We start from the raw sequence: 15,050 nt of genomic DNA, 5'->3' as shown, positions 1-15,050 counted from the left end.
CCTCAAGAAGCAATACAATAAGATAAGGAATGAATATAAACTGTTTCGAAGACTGCATTAATCTTTTGGATTCTTTAAATGCTTCTTTGTGTGTTGGCCTGGGTATTCACATTTCTTAGTGTAGTTATTGTATTAATGCCAGAAAACTTGATAGATTTGGCAGCTATTTGGTGAAATAATTGATTTCACTAAGAGAGTTACTCTATTAAGTCCCATAGAGACTGAGTTTAAGAATAGCTTTTCTTTGTTTGTTATTCTGGTTGTAAAAGGAGATCTGCAGCTGCTAGATTCTTGCCTGTGAATATTTACCCAACAGGAACCATCCCATTTGTTTTGGTTAGAGTCACATAGCTGCCATTTTAAAGAGTCACATAGTTGCCCCACTTTCGGTTGCTGCCCCAATTTCCCTCTGCCCCCATGTGGGTTTACTGTTGTGTAGGAAAAAAAGCAGGCAGAGAGTCTCATCACTCCTAACACGCTTGCACAGCCATAGTTATAATTTGTCTGTGTGCACTCATTGGTTTATATTCTCAGCTTTTGTAAATCAGCATAGCTCCAGAGGCGACGCGTGGAGGGGCACGCAGGGGCATGTGTCCCCGCAGATTTGCTGCTTGGCTTGTACGGGGCACGTTCACACAAACTGAGCATGCTCAGTAACATCTGCTGAAGCTGCTGCCCTCACTCTGTGCCCCCCCTCCCCCCCTCAGCAGGTAGGGGTCCTCTCTGTGTAGCTCCATTAAGTGCGAAGGAGCACCAGGATTGCCAGAAGGATTGAATGATTCAGAAGAGGTCTCTCTGGGTGTAGCAAGGCCTGCAGTTCCCTATGCACCAGACACAGACTGGAGCTGTTCTCTTGGGGTGGGGCAGATATTAAACCTTTTCATAAAGTGAGCATGCTTCCCCAGTGCACTTGCAGTCAAGTTCTAGCTTGCTTCCAGACACTGCTGTGCACCTTACACCACCTTCACCCCTCACTTCCCAAGGGTGGCTCCGTTTGTAAGTATATTTTATTCCTATATTGTCACATATATAGATATGCAGAGAGAGATTCTAACTCAATATGAAATCCAGAGGAATATCAGTCAAGAATCCAAATACTTAAACCCGTCTTAGTTTAACTAAGTGCTTATCTCAGTGATTAAAAATTCTTGAGAGGAGTTGTATGGAAAAAGCCTTGAGGTACTCATTAAAATTCGTAGGCAAGGGTTATTTGTTCATCTGTCAGAAAAGGAAAACAAACAAGAATATTCTCAAGTCTCACTGCTAATGTGCAAGAGGTGAAAATTGTGATGTAACATGTACCACCAACCTATTTCAAGTCAAAGCCTTGTGAATATGTTTGAAGATGATGATGTACTGAAGTACAAGGGAGGGAAAATTTACTAACAATGAAATACCAGAAATAAAAATGAAAGGAGACTAATTTCAATGTAAGTACAGGATAAACAGAAAAGAGATTTGGGAACTGATGATAAAAGGATTGGAATGGAGGTGTGACATTTCTATGTATAAGGGCCAGAGCCTCAGCTGGTGTAAACCATTAGTTTCAGTGGAGCTACACCACTTTACACTGTGAATCTGGCCCATAAATATAAAAAGATAAATTGTTGATAATTAACAGTAAATATTAAGTTCAAGGGTTTAAATAGTAATTTAACACTATCAAAACAGAGCAAGGCTCCTTTATAATCAGTAAAATTATGAGTGCCTTCAATTTGGAAAGCACATAGAGGATGAAAGCAGCATTTTCACAGGCGTTAAAATTAAAACAAATTTGTAGATCAGATTAGTAAAAGAGCTGTAAATAAATATTGACTGTATAGTAAATATCCTGTTCAGAGGTGAGTATCAAGGAATGTTCAGCCATGTCATTTGTATTTCACATGATACTTCTATCCCAGAGAGAGTATTTATGATCTATCCATTCTCTCACCCCTGAAGTTTTTCAGACTGCCAACCAAATAATGAAGGCTTAGTTATACATAGCTTACATGTACTATATATATACTGCACACTGAGTGTATGATTAGTCCATCAACTGCATAATATTATCCATACTCTATACAATAACATTGAAAGTTCTTCCAGAATTTTTAGAGAGAATAGGTTTGTATTGAATGGTGGAAGGATAGTTTTTTCTATTATTTTAATCTTCAGGATAAAGGAGAGCACAGACTTTTCTTTTCTTTTCCCCGTTCTACTAAATTTTCACAGTAGCTTTGTAAGGCGGATCTCTCTCTTTCCCCCTAACTAATTATATATATAATGTTTCTGGATAACTGTGTCTAGAGGGTTAAATGTCAAGGTTGTTAATATTGCAATCAAAAACATTCTTACTGTATCTCTGTTAGGCAGGATGTTATTACTTTTATCCCCAGCTGAGCTGTCGTCGTGTTATTCTGACATCTAAATCTAACTGGAATGTTTTAAATAGATTGCAATGTGCTAAATCGCAAAACAGAGACAATAACAGTCTCTCAAGGAACTGTGCAGAAAAAAAAGAATATTTAAAATTGACTTATAATGGTTTATAATGTACTAGATTGACGGGACTCAAGGGTACTTTTGGAAGGAGCAATGTAATTATTACCAGCATTGATGATGATGACAACAAGGCTGATTCTAGAATGATAGTGAGGATAAAGAAAGTTTGACTGTCATTTGAATAATTGGATTGAGACATGCAAAATAAGCAACCAATAATTTAGAAAGGAAGGGATAATTCCAGATTAGAAGTGGTAGGTTTGGGGATTTTCATTAGTCACAATACAGAAGAAAGAAGAAAAGGTTTAAAAGGTTAATTATTATCAAAACCCATTAAATGGGCTAAAAGTAAAATGAAGAAAAGAATAGGAATTTACTAGATAAAGTATTATCCCCTGACAGGCCCCCTGGGACTCCCACACCTATCCAACCACCCCTGTTCCCTGTCCCCTGACTGCCCCCCAAAAGCCTGTACCCCCACCCCTTATCCAGCCCTTCCCCGCCCCCTTACCATGTTGATCAGAGCGGCAGGAGCTCGCAGCCGCCCAGCCAGGCCACCCAGAGCGCTGGCGGTGCAGCGAGCTGAGGCTGCGGGGAAGGGGGGGGACAGAAGGGGCAGGGCCGGGGGCTAGCCTCCCCGGCTGGGAGCTCAAGGGCCAGGCAGTACGGTCCCGTAGGTCGTAGTTTGCCCACCTCTGTACTACTGAATGTCACTGCATTGGGGAAGCTGAGATACATTTAAGGCTGATCCTGCATCAGTTGACATCAACTCTCCTATTGACTTAAATGGTTGCAGGCCAAGCCCTTACTGCACAAATGGTCCCATTGACTGGCAAGGCAGTACACATTGCAAGGTGCAGCATTGAGTATTCGGCTCAATCATGCCATTTAGACACAGCTACTAGGTTGTGCATAGGGAGGTGGGCTACATCCTGAGACTGGGTATGTACCTTCATTGTAGTCAAGTTTACACCAACTCAGGATCTAGCCAAATGACTGTAATTCAATGTATTCACCTTGGAAGGCTGAAGAGTTAAGTTCACACTGTTGGGACTTAAATCTTTGATTCCTGAGAATCAGGGTAAATTGTTGACACTGATCTTGGATTTTTTTTTTTCCCTTTATTACAACTGTAGAGTGAGCTGAGATATCATTGTAAAGGATTGGAGCAATAAAAACAATACTAATGTTTCCTAAATTGAATATATTGTATATTTGAAATGTCATCCAAGCTCCCTGTAGGTTGCCGCTTTGCATTGCTAATAAGCAAAGGGACAAATAATGTATACAAACTGCATGTAAAAAGGGGAACATTTAGACTGATTAAATAATACTGTGGTACCTGCAGCAACAGACAATGGGGATAGATCTTGTGTGAATTGGAGATTCCTCTATACTGCAGTGAACTCAGGAACATATGTGCAAGATTGCCTTTTATCTGTAAAGGGGCAGACAGTTGGATAAAGCTCAGGAATGTCCCCCATATTCCAGAATGAAGAAATGTGCTACCTTATGACTCCCAAAAGATGGTACCTAAGAGACTGAGGATGAAGGTCACACAATTGCTATCAGACAAGGAGGTCACTTCCCGCACATACCACCACATTCCCCCCCACAAAAAAACCTATCACCATAGATATGATAGATAGGGAGAGGATATATGGCTTTCTTGGTGCTACCACTACTCACATTTGAGAAGGGAGATGGATTGGGAAGCACTGTCCTTAATGGCACTTTTCTGAACCTCAGAAATTGGTTTGGTTTGGGTTAGTTTTATAAACGGCAAACTGTGTTCTCAGGAGTGAAAGGAACTGCCAATGGACACCAGAGGGAAAAATCTGTTCTTTGGAGAGATCTGTTTTGGAGTGTTCTTCCTTTAACTAGACTGTTCAAAGAGAAATTTTAAATGTTAGACAATATTGATTAGTCAACACAAAGTTTTCTTTTAATTACTAAAAGTAATTATAACAGAAACACAACACATTTCGGGAGCTTCTAACCAAGTGGCTGATGCACTCTCCTGTGAAAGTTTCCACAATCAACTGGTTAAAATCGTCCTTAAAATGTGAAAAATATTGTTAGTTTTTATACAGTCAGTAGTTTATCTAAAGGTACATGTGTCTTATTAACTCTGTTGTCTCCTAAAGCTCCAGGAAGAAATCACAGCCAGTGTTGAACTGGCTGTCCAACACTATCTGTGATTTGGGGGGGCGTGTCATAAATATAAAGGGAAGGGTAACAACCTTCCTGTATACAGTACTATAAAATCCCTCCTGGCCAAAGGCACAATATCCTTTTACTTGTAAAGGGTTAAGAAGCTGAGATAACCTGGCTGGCACCTGACCAAAAGAACTCATAAGGGGACAAAATACGTTCAAATCAGGGGGCTGAGGGAGGCTTTTGTCTGTCTGTTCTGTATACTTGCTGGAGAGAGATCAAGAAAGCAAGCAATCCAACTCCATTGGAATTAGTAAGTACTAGCAAGGAAATGCGTTAGTTTACTTTTGTTTTGGCTTGTGATTTTCTCTGTGCTGACAGGAAGGTGTATTCCTGGTTTTCTTTTTGTAACTTTAAAGTTTTTGCCCAGAGGAAAATCCTCTGTGTTTTAAATCTGATTGCCCTGTAAGACTAGCTTCCCTTCTAATTTTACAGAGGTGCTTCTTTCACCATTTTTCTTTCTAATAAAGTTCTGTTTCTTTTAAGAGCCTGACTGATTTCTCTATTGTCCTAAGACCCAGGGGTTTGGGTCTGTGATCACTTTGTAACCAATTGGTTAGGATATTATTCTCAAGCTTCCCCAGGAAAGGGGGTGCAAGGGTTTGGGAGAATATTTTGGGGAAATAGGAACACCAAGTGGTCCTTTCCCTGATTCTTGGTTAAATCACTTGGTGGTGGAAACGTACCCTCCAAAGGTACGTTTGTGCCTTGGGGAAGTGAAACTAGAATGGTCAAAGAGAAATTTTAAATGTTAGACCATATTGATTAGTCAACACAGTTTTCTCTTAATTACTAAAAGTAATTATAACAGTAGAAGAAAAATAAGAGATACAATGATAGTCAAATGACATTAGTAAAACTTGTTCCTGTAGATTCTATAGCTGTTGCTGTGAAAATAATCACAAGTGTCATTCTCAAAAATCAATGTTCTGGGTGGGGGTTCTGGGGGTGGTCAGGGGACAGGGAACAGGGGGGTGGTGGATGGGGCAGGAGTCTCAGGGGAGCCGTCAGGGGGCGAGAAGTTGGGGGATCAGATAGGAGGCGGGGGCTGGGCCACACCTGGCTGTTTGTGGAGACACAGCCTCACCTAACCGGCCCTCCATACAATTTTGGAAAACCGATGTGGCCCTCAGGCCAAAAAGTTTGCCCGCCCCTGCTGTACAACATTCTGCTTTGTTCATCATCCATCTTTCAAAGATTGGTCCATCCACCTATCAAACCTTCACACTTTGGAATTGTGACAGCATATGCAAGTTAAATGGAAAACTTTTAAATAAAACACAGACATTGTTCATCAATTTAAATGTCATATTAGTGTATTTAATATTCACTGGTTCACATAATGCCAAACTTCACAGTTATCTCTTTTGTGACCTCACTGTATGCAAACTTGCAGTCAATCTCAAAGCTCATAGTGGCATTCACCAAGCTCTCAGCAAAGGGTATTTTTCTGCTTGACGTGACTCAAATATTCACACACGATTTCACAATATTCCACAACTGCCATATGAAATGTAATCTGCTAACTAATCAAATTATTTATTGCCAAGATAAAGTCAGGAGAAACCTCAGTTTTGTAGTTTTATGGGACTGTTATTTTAACAGTTATGACCTATCTGAGGCAGCTCTTTATTTTGAGAATAATGCCAGTTAATTATTTACAGCACACGGCACATCTTGTTTTGCTTTCAAGAGGAACAGCCAAAATGGATGACAGTTTTTTTAAAGCAATAATGCCAAACGTCCATATACTCAGTTTTTAAGTTATGTTTCACCTGTATGAACAGGTCATTCATTTTTGCACTGTCATTTATATTCCTGGATAACTAAGGCCCTGATTTAGTAAAATAATAAATAATGAGTAGTCCCAATAGGGACTATACCAAAAGGAACTACTCAGATTGTTAAAATTAGGCACATAGAATCACAGAATATCGGGGTTGGAAGGGACCTCAGGAGGTCATCTTGTCCAAACCCCTGCTTAAAGCAGGACCAATCCCCAACTAAATCATTCCAGCCAGGGCTTTATAAAGCCTGACCTTAAAAACCTCAAAGGAAGGAGATTCCACCACCTCCGTAGGTAACCCATTCCAGTGCTTCATGCTGAAGTACTTTGCTGTATCAGTACTTGAAAGTTTATGTGGGTTGCCACACTCAATTTGCAAGCCAACATATAATTAATAAAACATATGTCTAGCTTCATGCAGATCGCTTTGCTAGTATGTTGTATCCTAATCTCTTGTCTTTGTTCAGATGCTGTGCACTTTGGGGTAGTGACTTTCTGTGTGTTGAAAGTGCTAGAACACTTTGGGTTCTACCATGATCTAAATAATAATTATTCATCAAACCAAAAGAGACTTTGGACAGTTGTCAGGGTCTAGAAGATCAGGAGCTATGGTATTCCAAAAGAGTCCTCATCCTCACGGCAATTGAAATGATCCATAATAATCAATCTGAGCCCAATGACCTTGGTGAAAAGCAAAAAGATAAAACCAATATTAAGGAAAATGTCTTTAGATGCTGCTTTTGTTTCTGATGCATCAATGAATGCAATTAATTTTTTGGCAAGAGCTGTAGCATTAAACACTATGATCAGAATATTATTGTAACTTGGCTTGGGAGGATGGAGAAATAAAAACTATTGTCATCAAAATGTATGGAGAAAAGTTGGTTGTTTCATGAAGCACTAGGTGAAGAGGTGTTGGACTCAAAGTGGGATGTATCAGAGTGGTCAGATCATCTTTTTGACACTCCCAAGCAGAGACAAGATAGAAGAGACTGCTTGTAGGTAGGGATAGAGGCTGACCTGCAGAGGATGCAAAATGGAGGAGAAATTGCAGAAATCATTCTTCAGTCCTATAAAGTATTTTACTCAGTTAGGCCACATTCTACCTCCACCCCACCCCAAAAAAGCAACCAGGAAAAAATGGTTAAGTAGACATAATCTTATACATGCAATGTAAAATATTCCTCAGTTTACCAAAATATGTAAGTTTTCTAGATTTTTTTAATGACTTCAATGGCAGATTAACTGGGCCCTTAAATAATACAGAAAATATGCAAATTTTATGACTGAAAATATTGCTTTTTTAACTAAAACTGTCTCAGGTATTTTATTAAAATTAAAAGGATGTGGGGCCTGATGGCTCATTGGAAGCCAGTGAAAACTCCCATAGAGCTTAAAGGCCCAGAACCATATTGTTTAGAATATATTTTGACTGACAAAAGATGTAATATTTGTGACCTTAATAGTAATACGTAGTTAATGAGGTATTTTTTTAAAAAACAACAACACACACACACAAATACCATAATGAAGTCAATAGGAACTGTTGGGTGTTCACCCTTTGGAAAAATCAGGTAACTTAGGCCCCAGTACTGCAAACATTGGCCTAATGTTAAAGAGGTGCATAATCATTTGCAGGATGAGGGCCTTAATTAGGAGACTAAGTCATGGTGTTAGTCACTTAAAATAATATATAAACTTAAAATGAAAATAATACTGTACATTTTGCAAATAGAAAGATCAGAAAGAAAAACCTAGTTCAAAGTTTGGATTTATCAACCTTGAGTATGTTCCCTGTGACAGTACAGAAATATAAATAGAAATAAGATCTTTTGTGCATTATCTGAATAAACACATTCCATCCACTTCTCCAAAATAATGCAATATATTTGGACTCCACAACGTGGAAAAGGCAACTGCATAATGTAAGAGTTCCTTGATATTAATATTCACACCCTTTTTACCTCAGCAAGTCATTTATCATCTAAATGTGTTGTTATTCATTACTACTACATATGTCAGCCATTTACTATGTAACAATTAAAATATTACATTTGACACCCACTATTAAGTTTTAATATTTTATCTCCCTCAAGCATAAATTCCATGTATTACTTTCATAATTTCTTTTTGTATTAGCAGTGTCTTACTTCATACCTTTCACATCTAATTGGTCACTCTTTCTTCTCCTTGACTTCCCCACAGAGCATCCCTGACCACAGCTGAGTGCGGCGGACCCCATGCCAGGTATAGTTTAAATATCCACTTATAAGAAGCTTGACAATGTAAATAAATATTGCCATTTATTTGAAAATGAATTAACTTGTTCAGGGTACTCTGAGCAGCACAAAGCCTCCCTGATACTTTTTTTTCATGCTACTTTCCCCTTCCCCCCCTCGCAAAGAAAAAATCTTGATACCTTTTAAAAAAAAATCTCCATGCAGGTAATAAAAATGATGGTCCTGATCCTGCAGGTATTTAGACATGTAAGCAACTTTATTCACATGAGAATTTCCATTGACTTTAGTGGAAGTCCTTCTGCCCTAAAGTAGTTGCATGCCAAAGTGGTTGTAGGATCAGGCTTCAGGTGTGTTAATACAATGGTTATCATTAAAAACTTCACAGTTTACAGGTCAAATAAATGTAAACAACATTCCCAGCAATCCTGTACAGAAGGATGTAGCATACCACAGTAACTGTCCAATGTTTAATGTTGGCCTGTGTGATATCATGAAACACCAAAATGCTGGAGATCATGTTCCACGCATCCCTAATGGGTATTAAAATGTGATGGTATTAGTATAAAGATGGTGTCCTGATTTTTTTAAATTTATTATAAGTTTGCTCTCATTTTGGAATTTCAGTGGTTGCAAGTTTGATTGGGTCCTTATTGTCCCATGGTGTGGCATCTGACCATATCAATTGTTCAAAACATGAATTAAGATTTTATGATATGTATCTAATCGTTCAGTCTTTCAAACAGCACTTAGTTACTCTGAAGGAAATATGGTTTTACATATGTACCAGAGGACACTGCAGTGTTCAACACAGTAAGAATATGAGAGGTTCAAATACTTAACCCAGCAGACATTTGAGTGAAAATGTTGTGGGCTGGGGTGTTGTATTGGAGACGAGAAACAATTCATTCCATTGCTCCAATGCACTTTCACTGGAGGAGGGAGTGTCTGGAATTTAAGAAGCATGTGGATACATCAGACCCACTCCTACTCCTTACCAAGCCAGCCACTGGTAAGGTGCAAGGTGTTCTCATGAGCCATTGCCCTGTAACATGCAGAGGTTACATACTTTATGGACAGAGTCGGCTCCTTGAGCAAAGCTTTTTTTAAAAAAATAATCTCTAATTGTGTTTATCTGAACCTCTTCGTAACTTAGACTGTCCCTGAGAGATTCGAAGTCCCAGAAAGTTCTCCAAGCATTTCTCCTGACTATAGGCCTGCTCCTACAAGTACTGAAGTCAATGCCAAAACTCCAATTGACTTAAATGGTGCAGGATCGTGGCTAATAAGAGTTATGCTCCCTAATCAGGAAGTGGAAACAATAATATGTGGCTTCTACAACTGATCGCTACTAACCAACACAGCTTGAATTTTGAAGATAAACTATCGGATAATTGCAGTGAACTATCTGTGATAAAGGCATAGATTAAAACTTGCACACACAAATGCGTCCTGTAAATTCAAGTATGGAATAAACTTAAGGAAACTGCAATTTGCTCATGGAAGTTCTGTGAGCTGAGGAAGAGGCTGAACTCACTGAGTAATTTATTTCCTGGGTTCGTGGCCCAAAATCATGTAAAGGAACCACCTCACTAAAATGGAAGATGGAAGGTTATTATTGTTTCTTAATTCTGTATTGCCTATTAGAATTTTGTCCCTCACTAAGCTTCTCCCGATGAAAGGAGATATGCCTGCAAAAGTTTTATCTTAAGCAATGAAAATACTTCTTGAAACATCCATATCTGTTGCAATATTAATTTGATATTGGTACTATTAAAATATTGATGTGTTAAAGCTCTGCTAAAGACTGTTTCCATCTAAATAGTAAAATGCATATGTACCTTGGAGCTGTGTAAGCAGCTAGACATTTTTGAAGGCTGTAGTCTGGCCCACAGTATCCCAGAAGAAGTTTCTTCTCTTCATCCTCCTGCTTTATTTTTAGAGTTTTCCCTGTTCTTCTCAATTTCCTTTTAATTTTCTCTTGATAAAGAAACCAGGCTCAGAGGCCTAGAAATTCCATAGGATTCTGTTGTAACTATGTATCTGAATCACCCCAACCAGCCAGGATTTATACTGGATATAAACCCAATATTTTTGCAGAAAAAAAGACTGTACATCAGTAGATCTGAAGCATTAATTTCACTCTAGCTGGCTGGTAACATCTGTAAGATTTACTGCCAGGTGGAAGCTCCCGAGCAGAGGAAAAGTAGGGAGAATAGAGATCCTAAGCTACACTAAGAAACTGAGGGGACACAGTTGTTCCTACTTCCTTTTTTCTTGGTTTCCTTTCCGAATTCTCCTTTTTAATAGTCTGTTTTTTCTCAAAATTAATTGTTTTAATTGTGGTAAATGGCACAAATGGCTCATTTATAAGAAGGGCATGAAAATATTGGGGCAGTTTAGTATAAAGAGGGGATATTTAAGTCAGCACACAATGGAGGTATACAAATAATGACAAGTAAATCTGGTGTTTCTACTTATCCTCTGTCTTAATACAAAAAGAAAAGGAGTACTTGTGGCACCTTAGAGACTAACCAATTTATTTGAGCGTGAGCTTTCGTGAGCTACAGCTCACTTCATTCTTTTTGCGAATACAGACTAACACGGCTGTTACTCTGAAACCTGTCTTAATACAAGATCAAGGGACTTTTAATGAAATTGAAAGACAGCTAGATTAAACAATTAATGAAAATAAACAAATACATAATTAACCTGTGGAAATTAATTCCCACAAGATATCACAAGAAGCCAAAAGCTAAGCAGGATTCAGAAAAGGATTAGACATTTATATGGTAATGAAAATGTTCTATAGTTGTTTTGGATGAGATAAAAAAAATGTATAATAGGTATAGAGTTTGGTTCAGCTCTCGTTAAAGGCAATGTGAATCAGATCTGCACCATTAACCCTCATTTTTCAGGACATAAACCAACCACTAATTGATATGGTTAGGAAGAAAAATCTCTAAGGATAGTGTAATGGGATGTGTACCCCACTCAGGCTCCAAAAAGGTCAATATGGTCCTAAGAAGTTGTCTAACATACCAAGCTGTCCCTGGAAAGTGGAACAGGCTTAGCTGAGGATGAAACCCAGCAGAGATTGTCTGGGTGGTGCTGTAAGCAGAGGAAATTAACAGTAGAAGGGAGCAGCAGGGAGAATCTCTAGTCACTCTTTGGGACTAGTTTCAGAGTAGCAGCCGTGTTAGTCTGTATCTACAAAAAGAAACGGAGTACTTGTGGCACCTTAGAGGCTAACAAATTTATTTGAGCATAAACTTTTGTGAGCTACAGATCACTTCATCGGATGCATGCAGTGGAAAATACAGTGGGGAGATTTTATATACACAGAGAACATGAAACAATGGGTGTTACTATACACACTGTGATGAGAGTGATCACACTGTGATCAGGTATGGTGAGCTATTACCACCAGGAAAGAAAAAAAACCTTTTGTAGTGATAAGCAAGGTGGGTCATTTCCAGAAGTTGACAAGAACATCTGAGGAACAGTGCGGCAGGGAGGGGGGGAATAAACACGGGGAAATAGTTTTACTTTGTGTAATGACACATCCACTCCCAATCTTTATTCAAGCCTAATGTAATGGTGTCCAGTTTGCAAATTAATTCCAATTCAGCCGTCTCTCATTGGAGTCTGTTTTTGAAGTTTTTTTGTTGAAGAATTGTGACATTTAGGTCTGTAATCGAGTGACCAGAGAGGTTGGTCCGACTGGTTTTTGAATGTGACAACAAAAATACTAGCCCAGGAACCTATCCTTGCAACAAAGCCGGTTGCCAACTGTGTCCACATTTCTATTCAGGGGACGCCATCATAGGGCCTAATCACATCAGCCACACTATCAGAGGCTTGTTCACCTGCACGTCTACCAATGTGATATATGCCATCATGTGCCAGCAATGCCCCTCTGCCATGTACATTGGCCAAACCGGACAGTCTCTATGTAAAAGAATAAATGGACACAAATCAGACGTCAAGAATTATAACATTCAAAAACCAATTGGAGAACAGTTCAACCTCTCAGATCACTCGATTACAGACCTAAAAGTCACATTTCTTCAACAAAAAAAACCTTCAGAAATAGACTCCAACGAGAGACTGCTGAATTGGAATTAATTTGCAAACTGGACACCATTATATTAGGCTTGAATAAAGACTGGGAGTGGATGTGCCATTACACAAAGTAAAACTATTTCCCCATGTTTATCCCTCCACTCCCCCCCCCCCCCACTGTTCCTCACACCTTCTTGTCAACTGCTGGAAGTTACCTACCTTGATTATCACTACAAAACGTTTTTTTTTTTTCTCTCCTGCTGGTAATAGCTCACCTTACCTGATCACTCTCATTACAGTGTGTATGGTAACACCCATTGTTTCATGTTTTCTGTGTATATAAAATCTCCCCACTGTATTTTCTACTGCATGCATCCAATGAGGTGAATTGTAGCTCACAAAAACTTATGCGCAAATAAATTTGTTAGTCTCTAAGGTCCACAAGTACTCCTTTTCTTTCTTTGGGACTAGAGAGAGTAGGTACCGGGAGGGTCGAGGAGAAAATATGGGAGATCTTTTCCTGAATAGAGAAGTCTCTTAGGAGGCCCAGAGAGAGATGAAGCAAGCACTCGGAGTGGAGCAGGCTTCACTAGTGAGCCCTGATTAAAGAGGATGATCTAGACTTCCAGTGAACGAGTCCTAGGAGGTGTTCAGTGGATGAACAGCTGGGGAAATTTAAGAATCATTAAAGGAGGGTGCCCAAAGGAGGGTGGAAGTTGGTTTCAGTTTGTACCTTTGATTTGGGTTTGTTAGGTGATTCCGGAGGAGGGTTTTGGAAATCCCAGCCCTGAGAGAAGGGTGAACCTAGAGAGGTTGCAGGGAAGAAGGCCTCTGAAAGGCTGAATAGGAAGAAGCCCAGAGAGGCAGCAGTAAGGAGATAGACAAAATACCCCTTGGCTACTTGCTATTGTGTTCTTGAGCTGGAACCCTGGTGATGTAGTGGGAGGGCCTGGGTTCCCCGACCAGTCACTGGTAGGGGGAATGGTGGCATGAGGCTGAAGAAAGGGACAACAATGATGGAAAGTCTAAGAAAAAGGAGTGAATACCATGGGGCCCAAAGTTGGAGCTGAAGACCTGATACAAGTTCTTGGACATTGGTTAGTTGGCATTTTTCTCCACCCCAGAAGGCATGAATTTAAATCATGACCAAGTTAGAGGGCCAAGTCCTGGGAAGAGGTGGACCACTGGAGGAAAAGAGTGCCCATTAAAAGGGGGCACCAGATGAGGGGAGAGAGCCACCACACCTGGCCATGAGGAAGCATTCCAGCAGTCAGTTCACCCTTTCACAGGTAGGTTATTCCATAATTTTCTACTGCAGAGTTTCTTGTAACTTCCTATCAGGGGCAGGATGCTGAATTATATGGGCCAGTTGTGCGGTTGGGATTGTCAGGTAGAAGCTGAAAGAGAGTTTGCACTAATTAAATGGTGAAAGCATTATTTATTTGGGTTTTCATTGTTCCTTACTGATCAAAAGAGGCAAAGTTTTTATCAGAATCAGCTGAACACAAGGTTAACTAACCACTACTATATGTGACTATTATCATTGCAGTCCTAGAGAATCAAGCAAGAAAAGAATATAACAACCTGAAAAATGTAAGAGGTGTGACAGGGCAAGGCCAGATGGCTATATAAAAGTAGTGGGCGATAGATATATTGGCTCCTGGCTAAACAAATCCCTGGTACCAGGATAAGTGAAATGGCAGCTGCTCCAGGTCAATTAAGACACCCGGGGCTAATTAAGAACTTTCCAGAAGGCAGGGAAAATGCTAGGTTGATTGGGACACCTGAAGCCAATCAGGCTGGCTGAAACTAGTTAAAAGCCTCCCAGTTAGTCAAGTGGGTGTGCATGTCAGGAGCTGTGGGAGGAAGTTGTGCTGTTGGAGAGACTGAGCAGTACACACCATATCAGGTATAAGGAAGGAGGCCCTGAGGTAAGGGTGAAGTGAAGCTTGAGGAAGTGAGGGCTGTTGTGGGGAAAGTAGCCCAGGGAATTGTACATGCCATGTTTCTAAAAGGTCAGCTACCATAGCTGATACTATTAGGGTCCCTGGGCTGGAGCCTGGAGTAGAAGGTGGGCCTGGGCTCCCCCCACCCTTTGCCCCCTGATTAATCACTGAGACTGGGAGACAACAGAGACTGTGCAAGGAAGGATAACTTCTCCTCAGCCCCCTTTCTGGCTTATGATGAAAATGGCTCAGTAGACTGTGACCCTTGTCTCTAGAAAGAGAAGGGTTACGTGGAGGGTCACAGTGAGCCCCTGA

General features: G+C 40.0%; 1 long non-coding RNA gene across 4 annotated transcripts in view; it reads left to right on the top strand.

The window, feature by feature from the left end:
- LOC311525751 overlaps positions 1-15,050 on the top strand; it is a 280,572-nt gene that overhangs the window by 161,371 nt on the left and 104,151 nt on the right. For all 4 annotated transcript variants that reach the window (XR_014712857.1, XR_014712858.1, XR_014712859.1 and 1 more), the window contains one exon: positions 8,693-8,734. This is a non-coding gene — a long non-coding RNA (uncharacterized lncRNA). The remainder of the gene's footprint in view (positions 1-8,692; positions 8,735-15,050) is intronic.

This window comes from Lepidochelys olivacea (genome assembly GCF_965140295.1).
Source record: "Lepidochelys olivacea isolate rLepOli2 genome assembly, chromosome: 9".
Taxonomy (NCBI): Eukaryota; Metazoa; Chordata; order Testudines; family Cheloniidae; genus Lepidochelys; species Lepidochelys olivacea.
Note: the sequence above shows the minus strand (reverse complement) of the source record. Positions and strands in the feature narration are given on the sequence as shown.